This window comes from Pygocentrus nattereri, chromosome 26 (genome assembly GCF_015220715.1).
Source record: "Pygocentrus nattereri isolate fPygNat1 chromosome 26, fPygNat1.pri, whole genome shotgun sequence".
Lineage (NCBI taxonomy): Eukaryota > Metazoa > Chordata > Actinopteri > Characiformes > Serrasalmidae > Pygocentrus > Pygocentrus nattereri.
In genome coordinates, this window is record NC_051236.1 from 6,567,501 (window position 1) to 6,581,030 (window position 13,530).

The window sequence follows — 13,530 nt, forward strand, 5'->3', positions numbered from 1 at the left end:
TCCCTCTCTCCCTCTCCCCCGCCTCTCTCTCTACCCCTCTCTCTCTCCCTCTCTCTCCCTGTCTCTCTCTCCCTCTCTCTCCCTGTCTCTCTCTCCCTCTCTCTCTCTCCCCCCTCTCTCTCTCTGTCTCTCTCCCCTCTCTCTCTCTACCCCTCTCTCTCTCCCTCTCTCTCCCTGTCTCTCTCTCCCTCTCTCTCCCTGTCTCTCTCTCCCTCTCTCTCTCCCCCCTCTCTCTCTCTGTCTCTCTCTCTCCGTCTCTGTGTATGTGTGTCTCTCTGGAATGTTCTGCATTTTCATGTTTTTTTATTCTGAGGATTGTCCTGTGGATCAGTCGTAGAACACACAGTTGGTGGTTCTCAGTTCTCTCAACCTCTATGCTGCATGTCTCAGTGTTGTGCTCTATCAGCGCAGCTCTCCTCAGGAAGGGCTTGTTAATTATTTAATTAGCAATATCAGGTGTGCTGGGTTCCAACCAGTCTGCCCCACCCTCTACAGTTAATTAACCTCTTCAGACGGCCCTGATTGGCCAGATCAGATGTTTTAGTGTTACACGGTGTTCAGACTGCAGACAAACAGGATTTGTTACTGAAATCAGATCTTTCGAGACCTTCAATGACCCAGTTAGAGTCAACAGTGTCAGTGAAGTTCTCCCTGAGCTGGAACAAGGTGAAAACATTAGGCAACATGAACTGGCCAACATGAACTGGCCAACATGAACTGGCCACTGTTTATACACAATATGCCACAAAAAATATCAACAGCAGGATACAGGCACATCTAATGAACCAAGACACTTTGAATTAGCTGAATACTTAAAATACAAAATTACGCATATTTGAATATATGTATATAAAGAAATATATGTATATGTCTTTACATATTATACATATGTAAAAGACATCCTGTTACTACACATGTTTAAAAGATGGGGTTCTTCAAGGGTTCTTTAGTAAGGACAGTGATTCTGTATAGAGCCATGAACTCTCAAAGAACACTTTACGTAATTAAATTGTTCACTTCATGTTACAGGTGTGGTTAGGTTAGGTTAGGTATGTTACAGGTGTGTTTATGTTAGATTAAGTATGTTACAGGTGTGGTTAGGTTAGGTTAGGTGTGTTACAGGTGTGGTTGTGTTAGGTTAGGTGTGTTACAGGTGTGGTTATGTTAGATTAGGTATGTTACAGGTGTGGTTATGTTAGATTAAGTATGTTACAGGTGTGGTTAGGTTAGATTAGGTGTGTTACAGGTGTGGTTGTGTTAGGTTAGGTGTGTTACAGGTGTGGTTATGTTAGATTAGGTATGTTACAGGTGTGGTTAGGTTAGGTTAGGTGTGTTACAGGTGTGGTTGTGTTAGGTTAGGTGTGTTACAGGTGTGTTTACGTTAGGTTAGGTATGTTACAGGTGTGGTTATGTTAGATTAGGTATGTTACAGGTGTGGTTATGTTAGATTAGGTATGTTACAGGTGTGTTTACGTTAGGTTAGGTGTGTTACAGGTGTGGTTATGTTAGATTAGGTATGTTACAGGTGTGGTTATGTTAGATTAGGTATGTTACAGGTGTGTTTACGTTAGGTTAGGTATGTTACAGGTGTGGTTATGTTAGATTAGGTATATTACAGGTGTGGTTATGTTAGGTTAGGTATGTTACAGGTGCGGTTATGTTAGATTAGGTATATTACAGGTGTGGTTATGTTAGATTAGGTATGTTACAGGTGTGGTTACATTAGGTTAGGTGTGTTACAGGTGTGGTTATGTTAGATTAGGTATGTTACAGGTGTGGGTATGTTAGATTAGGTATGTTACAGGTGTGGTTATTTTAGGTGAGGTGTGCTACAGGTGTGGTTAGGTTAGGTGTGTTACAGGTGTGGTTAGGTTAGGTTAGGTGTGTTACAGGTGTGGTTGTGTTAGATTACGTATGTCACAGGTGTGGTTATGTTAGATTAGGTATGTTACAGGTGTGGTTATGTTAGGTTATGTGTGTTACAGGCGTGGTTACGTTAGGTTAGGTATGTTACAGGTGTGGTTATGTTAGGTTAGGTGTGTTACAGGTGTGGTTATGTTAGATTAGGTATGTTACAGGTGTGGTTATGTTAGATTAGGTATGTTACAGGTGTGTTTACGTTAGGTTAGGTATGTTACAGGTGTGGTTATGTTAGATTAGGTATGTTACAGGTGTGGTTATGTTAGATTAGGTATGTTACAGGTGTGGTTATGTTAGGTTAGGTATGTTACAGGTGCGGTTATGTTAGATTAGGTATATTACAGGTGTGGTTATGTTAGATTAGGTATGTTACAGGTGTGGTTACATTAGGTTAGGTGTGTTACAGGTGTGGTTATGTTAGATTAGGTATGTTACAGGTGTGGGTATGTTAGATTAGGTATGTTACAGGTGTGGTTATTTTAGGTGAGGTGTGCTACAGGTGTGGTTAGGTTAGGTGTGTTACAGGTGTGGTTAGGTTAGGTTAGGTGTGTTACAGGTGTGGTTAGGTTAGGTTAGGTGTGTTACAGGTGTGGTTGTGTTAGATTACGTATGTCACAGGTGTGGTTATGTTAGATTAGGTATGTTACAGGTGTGGTTATGTTAGGTTATGTGTGTTACAGGCGTGGTTACGTTAGGTTAGGTATGTTACAGGTGTGGTTATGTTAGGTTAGGTGTGTTACAGGTGTGGTTATGTTAGATTAGGTATGTTACAGGTGTGGTTATTTTAGGTGAGGTGTGCTACAGGTGTGGTTAGGTTAGGTGTGTTACAGGTGTGGTTAGGTTAGGTTAGGTGTGTTACAGGTGTGGTTAGGTTAGGTTAGGTGTGTTACAGGTGTGGTTGTGTTAGGTTAGGTGTGTTACAGGTGTGGTTATGTTAGATTAGGTATGTTACAGGTGTGGTTATGTTAGATTAGGTATGTTACAGGTGTGTTTACGTTAGGTTAGGTATGTTACAGGTGTGGTTATGTTAGATTAAGTATGTTACAGGTGTGGTTAGGTTAGGTTAGGTGTGTTACAGGTGTGGTTGTGTTAGGTTAGGTGTGTTACAGGTGTGGTTATGTTAGATTAGGTATGTTACAGGTGTGGTTATGTTAGATTAAGTATGTTACAGGTGTGGTTAGGTTAGGTTAGGTGTGTTACAGGTGTGGTTGTGTTAGGTTAGGTGTGTTACAGGTGTGGTTATGTTAGATTAGGTATGTTACAGGTGTGGTTAGGTTAGGTTAGGTGTGTTACAGGTGTGGTTGTGTTAGGTTAGGTGTGTTACAGGTGTGTTTACGTTAGGTTAGGTATGTTACAGGTGTGGTTATGTTAGATTAGGTATGTTACAGGTGTGGTTATGTTAGATTAGGTATGTTACAGGTGTGTTTACGTTAGGTTAGGTATGTTACAGGTGTGTTTACGTTAGGTTAGGTATGTTACAGGTGTGGTTATGTTAGATTAGGTATGTTACAGGTGTGGTTATGTTAGGTTAGGTATGTTACAGGTGCGGTTATGTTAGATTAGGTATATTACAGGTGTGGTTATGTTAGATTAGGTATGTTACAGGTGTGGTTACATTAGGTTAGGTGTGTTACAGGTGTGGTTATGTTAGATTAGGTATGTTACAGGTGTGGGTATGTTAGATTAGGTATGTTACCGGTGTGGTTATTTTAGGTGAGGTGTGCTACAGGTGTGGTTAGGTTAGGTGTGTTACAGGTGTGGTTAGGTTAGGTTAGGTGTGTTACAGGTGTGGGTGTGTTAGATTACGTATGTCACAGGTGTGGTTATGTTAGATTAGGTATGTTACAGGTGTGGTTATGTTAGGTTATGTGTGTTACAGGCGTGGTTACGTTAGGTTAGGTATGTTACAGGTGTGGTTATGTTAGGTTAGGTGTGTTACAGGTGTGGTTATGTTAGATTAGGTATGTTACAGGTGTGGTTATGTTAGATTAGGTATGTTACAGGTGTGTTTACGTTAGGTTAGGTATGTTACAGGTGTGGTTATGTTAGATTAGGTATATTACAGGTGTGGTTATGTTAGATTAGGTATGTTACAGGTGTGGTTATGTTAGGTTAGGTATGTTACAGGTGCGGTTATGTTAGATTAGGTATATTACAGATGTGGTTATGTTAGATTAGGTATGTTACAGGTGTGGTTACATTAGGTTAGGTGTGTTACAGGTGTGGTTATGTTAGATTAGGTATGTTACAGGTGTGGGTATGTTAGATTAGGTATGTTACAGGTGTGGTTATTTTAGGTGAGGTGTGCTACAGGTGTGGTTAGGTTAGGTGTGTTACAGGTGTGGTTAGGTTAGGTTAGGTGTGTTACAGGTGTGGTTAGGTTAGGTTAGGTGTGTTACAGGTGTGGTTGTGTTAGATTACGTATGTCACAGGTGTGGTTATGTTAGATTAGGTATGTTACAGGTGTGGTTATGTTAGGTTATGTGTGTTACAGGCGTGGTTACGTTAGGTTAGGTATGTTACAGGTGTGGTTATGTTAGGTTAGGTGTGTTACAGGTGTGGTTATGTTAGATTAGGTATGTTACAGGTGTGGTTATTTTAGGTGAGGTGTGCTACAGGTGTGGTTAGGTTAGGTGTGTTACAGGTGTGGTTAGGTTAGGTTAGGTGTGTTACAGGTGTGGTTAGGTTAGGTTAGGTGTGTTACAGGTGTGGTTATGTTAGGTTAGGTGTGTTACAGGTGTGGTTATGTTAGATTAGGTATGTTACAGGTGTGGTTATGTTAGATTAGGTATGTTACAGGTGTGTTTACGTTAGGTTAGGTATGTTACAGGTGTGGTTATGTTAGATTAAGTATGTTACAGGTGTGGTTAGGTTAGGTTAGGTGTGTTACAGGTGTGGTTGTGTTAGGTTAGGTGTGTTACAGGTGTGGTTATGTTAGATTAGGTATGTTACAGGTGTGGTTATGTTAGATTAAGTATGTTACAGGTGTGGTTAGGTTAGGTTAGGTGTGTTACAGGTGTGGTTGTGTTAGGTTAGGTGTGTTACAGGTGTGGTTATGTTAGATTAGGTATGTTACAGGTGTGGTTAGGTTAGGTTAGGTGTGTTACAGGTGTGGTTGTGTTAGGTTAGGTGTGTTACAGGTGTGTTTACGTTAGGTTAGGTATGTTACAGGTGTGGTTATGTTAGATTAGGTATGTTACAGGTGTGGTTATGTTAGATTAGGTATGTTACAGGTGTGTTTACGTTAGGTTAGGTATGTTACAGGTGTGTTTACGTTAGGTTAGGTATGTTACAGGTGTGGTTATGTTAGATTAGGTATATTACAGGTGTGGTTATGTTAGGTTAGGTATGTTACAGGTGCGGTTATGTTAGATTAGGTATATTACAGGTGTGGTTATGTTAGATTAGGTATGTTACAGGTGTGGTTACATTAGGTTAGGTGTGTTACAGGTGTGGTTATGTTAGATTAGGTATGTTACAGGTGTGGGTATGTTAGATTAGGTATGTTACCGGTGTGGTTATTTTAGGTGAGGTGTGCTACAGGTGTGGTTAGGTTAGGTGTGTTACAGGTGTGGTTAGGTTAGGTTAGGTGTGTTACAGGTGTGGGTGTGTTAGATTACGTATGTCACAGGTGTGGTTATGTTAGATTAGGTATGTTACAGGTGTGGTTATGTTAGGTTATGTGTGTTACAGGCGTGGTTACGTTAGGTTAGGTATGTTACAGGTGTGGTTATGTTAGGTTAGGTGTGTTACAGGTGTGGTTATGTTAGATTAGGTATGTTACAGGTGTGGTTATGTTAGATTAGGTATGTTACAGGTGTGTTTACGTTAGGTTAGGTATGTTACAGGTGTGGTTATGTTAGATTAGGTATATTACAGGTGTGGTTATGTTAGATTAGGTATGTTACAGGTGTGGTTATGTTAGGTTAGGTATGTTACAGGTGCGGTTATGTTAGATTAGGTATATTACAGATGTGGTTATGTTAGATTAGGTATGTTACAGGTGTGGTTACATTAGGTTAGGTGTGTTACAGGTGTGGTTATGTTAGATTAGGTATGTTACAGGTGTGGGTATGTTAGATTAGGTATGTTACAGGTGTGGTTATTTTAGGTGAGGTGTGCTACAGGTGTGGTTAGGTTAGGTGTGTTACAGGTGTGGTTAGGTTAGGTTAGGTGTGTTACAGGTGTGGTTAGGTTAGGTTAGGTGTGTTACAGGTGTGGTTGTGTTAGATTACGTATGTCACAGGTGTGGTTATGTTAGATTAGGTATGTTACAGGTGTGGTTATGTTAGGTTATGTGTGTTACAGGCGTGGTTACGTTAGGTTAGGTATGTTACAGGTGTGGTTATGTTAGGTTAGGTGTGTTACAGGTGTGGTTATGTTAGATTAGGTATGTTACAGGTGTGGTTATTTTCGGTGAGGTGTGCTACAGGTGTGGTTAGGTTAGGTGTGTTACAGGTGTGGTTAGGTTAGGTTAGGTGTGTTACAGGTGTGGTTAGGTTAGGTTAGGTGTGTTACAGGTGTGGTTGTGTTAGGTTAGGTGTGTTACAGGTGTGGTTATGTTAGATTAGGTATGTTACAGGTGTGGTTATGTTAGATTAGGTATGTTACAGGTGTGTTTACGTTAGGTTAGGTATGTTACAGGTGTGGTTATGTTAGATTAGGTATGTTACAGGTGTGGTTATGTTAGATTAGGTATGTTACAGGTGTGTTTATGTTAGATTAAGTATGTTACAGGTGTGGTTATGTTATATTAGGTATGTTACAGGTGTGGTTATGTTAGATTAGGTGTGTTACAGGTGTGGGTATGTTAGATTAGGTATGTTACAGGTGTGGTTACATTAGGTTAGGTGTGTTACAGGTGTGGTTATGTTAGGTTAGGTGTGTTACAGGTGTGGTTATGTTAGATTAGGTATGTTACAGGTGTGGTTATGTTAGGTTAGGTGTGTTACAGGTGTGGGTATGTTAGATTAGGTATGTTACAGGTGTGGTTACATTAGGTTAGGTGTGTTACAGGTGTGGTTATGTTAGATTAGGTATGTTACAGGTGTGTTATGTTAGATTAGGTATGTTACAGGTGTGGTTATGTTAGATTACGTATGTCACATGTGTGGTTATGTTAGATTAGGTATGTTACAGGTGTGGTTATGTTAGGTTATGTGTGTTACAGGCGTGGTTACGTTAGGTTAGGTATGTTACAGGTGTGGTTATGTTAGGTTAGGTGTGTTACAGGTGTGGTTATGTTAGATTAGGTATGTTACAGGTGTCGTTATTTTAGGTGAGGTGTGCTACAGGTGTGGTTAGGTTAGGTGTGTTACAGGTGTGATTAGGTTAGGTGTGTTACAGGTGTGGTTAGGTTAGGTTAGGTGTGTTACAGGTGTGGTTATGTTAGGTTAGATGTGTTACAGGTGTGGTTATGTTAGATTAGGTATGTTACAGGTGTGGTTAGGTTAGGTTAGGTGTGTTACAGGTGTGGTTATGTTAGATTAGGTATGTTACAGGTGTGGTTAGGTTAGGTTATGTGTCTTACAGGTGTGGTTAGGTTAGGTTAGGTGTGTTACAGGTGTGGTTATGTTAGATTAGATGTGTTACAGGTGTGGTTATGTTAGTGTATTTTGTATTTGGTTTAAAATAAATAAAAAGCATGAAGTAAAAAAAAAACACTACAATGAAAGCAGGTGGGTTTAACAGCTTAGGCCATGCTTTCAAGTGAACACTGTGATTCCCTCAACAGTCAACATCAAATTTAACAATGTTTAAAGGAACCAGCTGTCCCATTTTCACAACTTCTGCTCATTCTTTCCTTTCCTCCAGCTCCTCTCCAGTACGAAATGAGGAGGAGGACAGGAGCAGCAGACGTTCCTGGACAAGGCCAAAGTGTATATGAGAAGAGAGGACCTCCCTGAATGCGCAGATTTCAGTTTCAGTGTTTTATAGTCTGCTCCAATTTATGAGTTCATTATTCAGTGATGTGGAAATCAATGGCTCATTAATACTGAAAGGTGCCCCCTCATCGTTCCCTGTGCAGCCTCACTCAAACCTACATCCGTCAACGAGCCTTCACCACTCACAGTGACTCCTCTGTCCAAATTAGTCCCATCTCTTCTGATTCCAGTGCTTTTTGTGTTACTGACATATGTATTTAAAGGGGGGGACGGGTAATGGTCCGGGTCTACATGAGTCAGACGGTAATCAGATAACGGGGAAAGTCAGAGTCTACATGAGTCAGACGTTAATCAGATAACGGGGAAAGTCCGGGTCTACATGAGTCAGACGGTAATCAGATAATGGAGAAATCCTGGGTCTACATGAGTCAGACGGTAATCAGATAATGGGGAAACTCTGGGTCTACATGAGTCAGACAGCAATCAGATAACGGGGAAACTCTGGGTCTACATGTGTCAGACAGTAATCAGATAATGGGGAAACTCTGGGTCTACATGTGTCAGACAGTAATCAGATAATGGGGAGATTTTGGGTCTATATGTGTCAGACAGTAATCAGATAATGGGGAAACTCCAGGTCTACGTGAGTCAGACAGTAATCAGATAATGGGGAAACTCCAGGTCTACATGTGTCAGACAGTAATCAGATAATGGGGGAACTCCAGGTCTACATGTGTCAGACAGTAATCAGATAATGGGGAAACTCCAGGTCTACATGTGTCAGACAGTAATCAGATAATGGGGAAACTCCGGGTCTACATGAGTCAGACGGTAATCAGATAATGGGGAAACTCCAGGTCTACATGTGTCAGACAGTAATCAGATAATGGGGAAACTCCGGGTCTACATGAGTCAGACGGTAATCAGATTTCTGCTTTACAACCAGCCAATAAACTCACAGAAGAAGACCTGACATAAAACTCAAACTTCAAGACGTAGGTTTTTAAAAAGCATTGCGCCGCTTTAACCTGAAAATGTAAACAAATATCATATAGAAGATGAAGAATATTTAAATCCTTTATTTTGTCAAGCTTGTATTTGGTTTCAGCGTCGCTTTTTGTTTTGCTGCGTTTCGCGGCGGTGCTGCCCGCTTATTTCCGGTACCGCCGTCTGTTTTCACGCATGCTCAGACTGAGAAATCTGAAAGAAATCAGAGTCAGTGAGTGAGTTTACAGCACTGAGAAATCTGATTACTGAGCTAAAATCCAGCCTCTTTATCTGATTGGAGTGTTGAACTGCAGAAATCTGATCATGATTGGATTACTGAGTGCATGCAAACGCATTCAGTGTAAGACTTTCTGGGCTCCTCCTTGTCCTGACTGTCCAGCTGTGTTAGACTGATGAGATCAGACTCTGGTAGTGTTTCGTGGAGATGCTGAGAGTTCCTCCTACCTGTTCTCTCTGTAGAAGGTTTCTGCTTGGCTGGCTCAGCTCTTCAGCCTGTGTCCCCTCACGGCGTCGGACAGCCGGGACCCTAGAAAAGCTATAAAATCTCACAGCGTTTTGTTTTCGCTGCTGTTGTTACTGCAGCCATGAATCACACAGCTCAGCATGGCTGTATTTTACCTGTCAGGATGCTTTATTAACTCACACTGTACAAGCTGTGGCTCTACGAGTGCTGCGTCAGTCAAAGTCCATCTATAAATGATGATGCTGTGTATATTTAGCTTATTACTGTCTCTATTAATGCTTTGGGTTTAAAAAGATCAGAACAGAATCCTTGCAGATCATCTAAGGACTGAATATTTCATCATGTGGAGAATTTACTGTAATCTAAATTCACTCTACTGTAGCCTACCGGCTTGTACGGTGCCGTGAGAAAGTATTTGCCCCCTCCAGATTACTTCTATTGTCACATATTCAGCACATTATCTGATCAACACAAAGACCACCTGAGTTAACACACAAAAAAACTGATTTTAAATCATCATAATCTAACACCAGCTGGCCCTGTGTGAAAAAGTAATTGCCCCCTCAGCAAAGTATACAACACTCTCAGAAATAAAGGTTCTAGACTGTCTCTGGGGCTGTTCCCCTCTTGTCACTGGGTGGGACCCTCAAGGCTCCATCTCAGTACCTTTAGTCAGGGAACATAACTGAACCATAATCCACTGAAATGATCTGTTCTAAGCTGTATTGACTCCACACACCCCGCCTCGCCTCCAGGCTTTTATTCTACTGCTCTGCTTTAAAACATTCGGTTATGAAAAGGTACAAATACCAACTTTTCACCAGGAGGAACTGATTTAAGCTCCACAATCAGACCTTAAACCCACTGCTGGAGCTTTGAGGGAACATTTACACTGTTTGTTTTACGGGATTAGCCAGCGTACTTGAGCAACGAGGAGGCTTTATACCCACACAAGGCTATTGGATTAAAACAAACAGGTGAATACAGTAACAGAAGAGGGGAGGAGGAAGAGGAGGAGGGGGAGGAGGTGGAGGTGGTTGCTTGCCTCTTTACACAACTTATTGTTGGACTGTGGTAACCAGTGCAGACACACCGCCCTGCCAGCATGCCCTCTGATTCAGTCTGTTCCGGCGTCCACGGCTTGCGGACAGTGAAAATGGGCCAGATCTCATGGACAGGAAATTAAGAGCCACTCTAGAACTGAGAAGAAGAACCCTGCTCTCTAAACCCCCTCGCCTCAGAGTGTGCATCAGAGCCACAGAAAATTCTGTAAATAAGCGGTTCTCTCCGTGTTTCTGGTGTTCTGCCTTCACTAACTCAAGTCGGCACAACAGGCATGACATGATAACTGTGAGGAAATCTTTCAAATTAAATATGTTTTGTTACAAGTAAGTATTTACATGGGAATTCTATTAAAATTCCTAATTCCTACTTTCAAAATCTCTGCAAATCAGAGTGTGAGGTGTAAACAGAGAGATTCCGTGTGGTTTGGTGTGAAGTGGTTCAGATGTGTTTACAGTGGTGGTGATAGGAACCAGGGCTCGGATTCACAAAAGCTTTCTTAAGAAAAAAAACTTTCATAGAGTTCGTAAAACAAACACCAAGATGTTGATAAAGTTCTTAAATGCAATTCTCAAATATTCTCTGAAGATCATGTAGTAGGCGATTTATTTTACAAACATTTTTTGTTCTATTTCTTGAAATACTCTGCATCCTGATAGCAGTCAATAAATCAGACATGCCTTTTCTCTAAAAAGAGAATAAATCGTTATCTGCAGAGGCCGCAGGACTTTAAAACCCCTGTCCAGTCATTTCATTCAGACGGACTGACCTACCTGCCAGTCCATGTGTGTGCTCCGCATGTGTGTTCATGTACACAGGTACCTACAGCAGCTCGCACTGCTGAAGAAGACAGCAGTAGAAAAGCCTTTGAAGAGAAAGAGGTTGGATAAAGCAAGAGGTCAAACCAGAGTGGCCATCGGTGCAGCTCTCCGCCTGAGGGAGCTGAACGGCTGGAAAGCGATGCTGTTTTCCTGCAGAACAGTTGATCATCTGGTCTGTTCAGCGAAGCAGCAGCAGTGAATGCAGTCAGTACGGACTTTTAATTCACTGGGTAAATGAAATGTCTCTATAATCTGCTCAATTTGGTTGTTTTCACTTTATTTGGAAAGTCCAAGTTCAGATCTGTAGATTATTAATCTGAGAGGAACTGAACATTGACAGGATTAATACAGACCATCATCATCCTCAACCAGCTGATACAGACACACTGACACCAGCCTGGATCTGGAGATACACTGGATTAGGATTTGATTAGGATTAGAACCAGGATGAGGGTTAGGATTGGGTTTTGGGTTGATGTTAAGGTTTGGGTTAGGATTAGGGCCAGGGTGAGTTTAGGACTAGGTTTTAGGCTGAGGTTCAGGATTAGGTTTAGGATTAGGGCTAGAGTTAGGACTAGGATTAGGTTTTGGCTTGAGGTTACGTTTAGGTTTAGGATTAGTGCCAATGTTCTGAGTTGAGGTTAGGATCAAGGTTAGGATTATGATTAGAACCGGGGTGAGGGTTAGGATTAGGTTTGGGGATAAAATAAAAGATTAGGGTTTAGGATTAGGGTTGGGATGAGGATGAAGATTAGGTTTTGGGTTGAAATTAAGGATTAGGGTTTAAGATTACAGCCAGGGTGAGGATTAGGATTAGAGCTATGGTGAGGATTAGGATTTTGGTTGAGGTCGGGGTTAAGGTTAGTGTTAAGATTAGCACTTAGGGTCAGCAACTCAGCCACGAAGTGGTCAGCCACGTAAAATGACAGAGCGGGGTCAGCGGATGCTGAGGGGCATAGTGCACAGAGGTCACCAACTTTCTGCAGAGTCAATCGCTACAGATCTCCAAACTTCATGTGGCCTTCAGATCAGCTCAAGAACAGAGTAGAGAGCTTCATGGAATGGGTTTCCATGGCCGAGCAGCTGCATCCAAGCCTTACATCACCAAGAGCAATGCAAAGCGTGGAATGCAGTGGTGTAAAGCGCCACCACTGGAATCTAGAGCAGTGGAGACCTGTTCTCTGGAGTGACCAATCACGCTTCTCCGTCTGGGAATCCGATGGACGAGTCTGGGTTTGGCGGTTGCCAAGAGACGGTACTTGTCTGACTGCATTGTGCCGAGTGTAAAGTTTGGTGGAGGGGGGATCATGGTGTGGAGTTGTTTTTCAGGAGTTGGGCTCGGCCCCTTAGTTCCGGTGAAAGGAACTCTTAATGCCTCAGCACCAAGAGATTTTGGACAATTTCATGCTCCCAACTTTGTGGGAACAGTTTGGGGACGGCCCCTTCCTGTTCCAACATGACTGCGCACCAGTGCACAAAGCAGGTCCATAAAGACATGGATGAGCCAGTTTGGTGTGGAAGAACTTGACTGGCCTGCACAGAGTCCTGACCTCAACCCAATGGAACACCTTTGGGATGAATTAGAGTGGAGACATCAGTGTCTGACCTCACAAATGCGCTTCTGGAAGAACGGTCAAAAATTCCCATAAACACACTCCTAACCCTTGTGGAAAGCCTTCCCAGAAGAGCTGAAGCTGTTATAGATGCAAAGGGTGGGCCGACATCACATTAAACCCTATGGATTAAGAACGGGATGTCATTCAAGTTCATATGCGTGTGAAGCCAGACGACCGAATACTTTTGGAAATATAGTGTGTGTAGCCACCATAGCTAACGCGTATGCATTAGCCCAGTGCTAATGTTAGCTAAGCTGTAGGGGTAAGTTAGCTGGTTATGTCTCTCCTGCATGTAATCTGTGTGTACATGTTCAACAATATCTGCACTGCAGTTTTCAGTGAGTGTCGTTTCATGGTATTTATCTTTGGTTGGTTTTGAATGGGATGCTTTAGAGATGCAGTGATGTAGCTAAGTAGCTTATCCGTGTTTATTTGTAGTTATGAGAAGGATTGCTCAACTACCACACATTCAAGATGGTGATTAGATTGGTGCTAAATAAGGCTTGGTGGTAATTTGGTGAAGTGCCTATAAAGTGAACTCCATGGTTGCTTGGCAACAGTACCATACTCTAACTACATTTCTTGGCGAAATACTTGGGTATGTCGATGATTATTAATCATAACATTAATTATTTTCTGAAAAAGTGTGTATTTTATGTTTCATGTTAGCTTCCAGAAGTTGCTTGAGGCCGTGTGTCACTGTGGTTTTTATCACAGGGAAGGCGGTTTTACTCCGCTTTGTGTCGTGCCTAAGA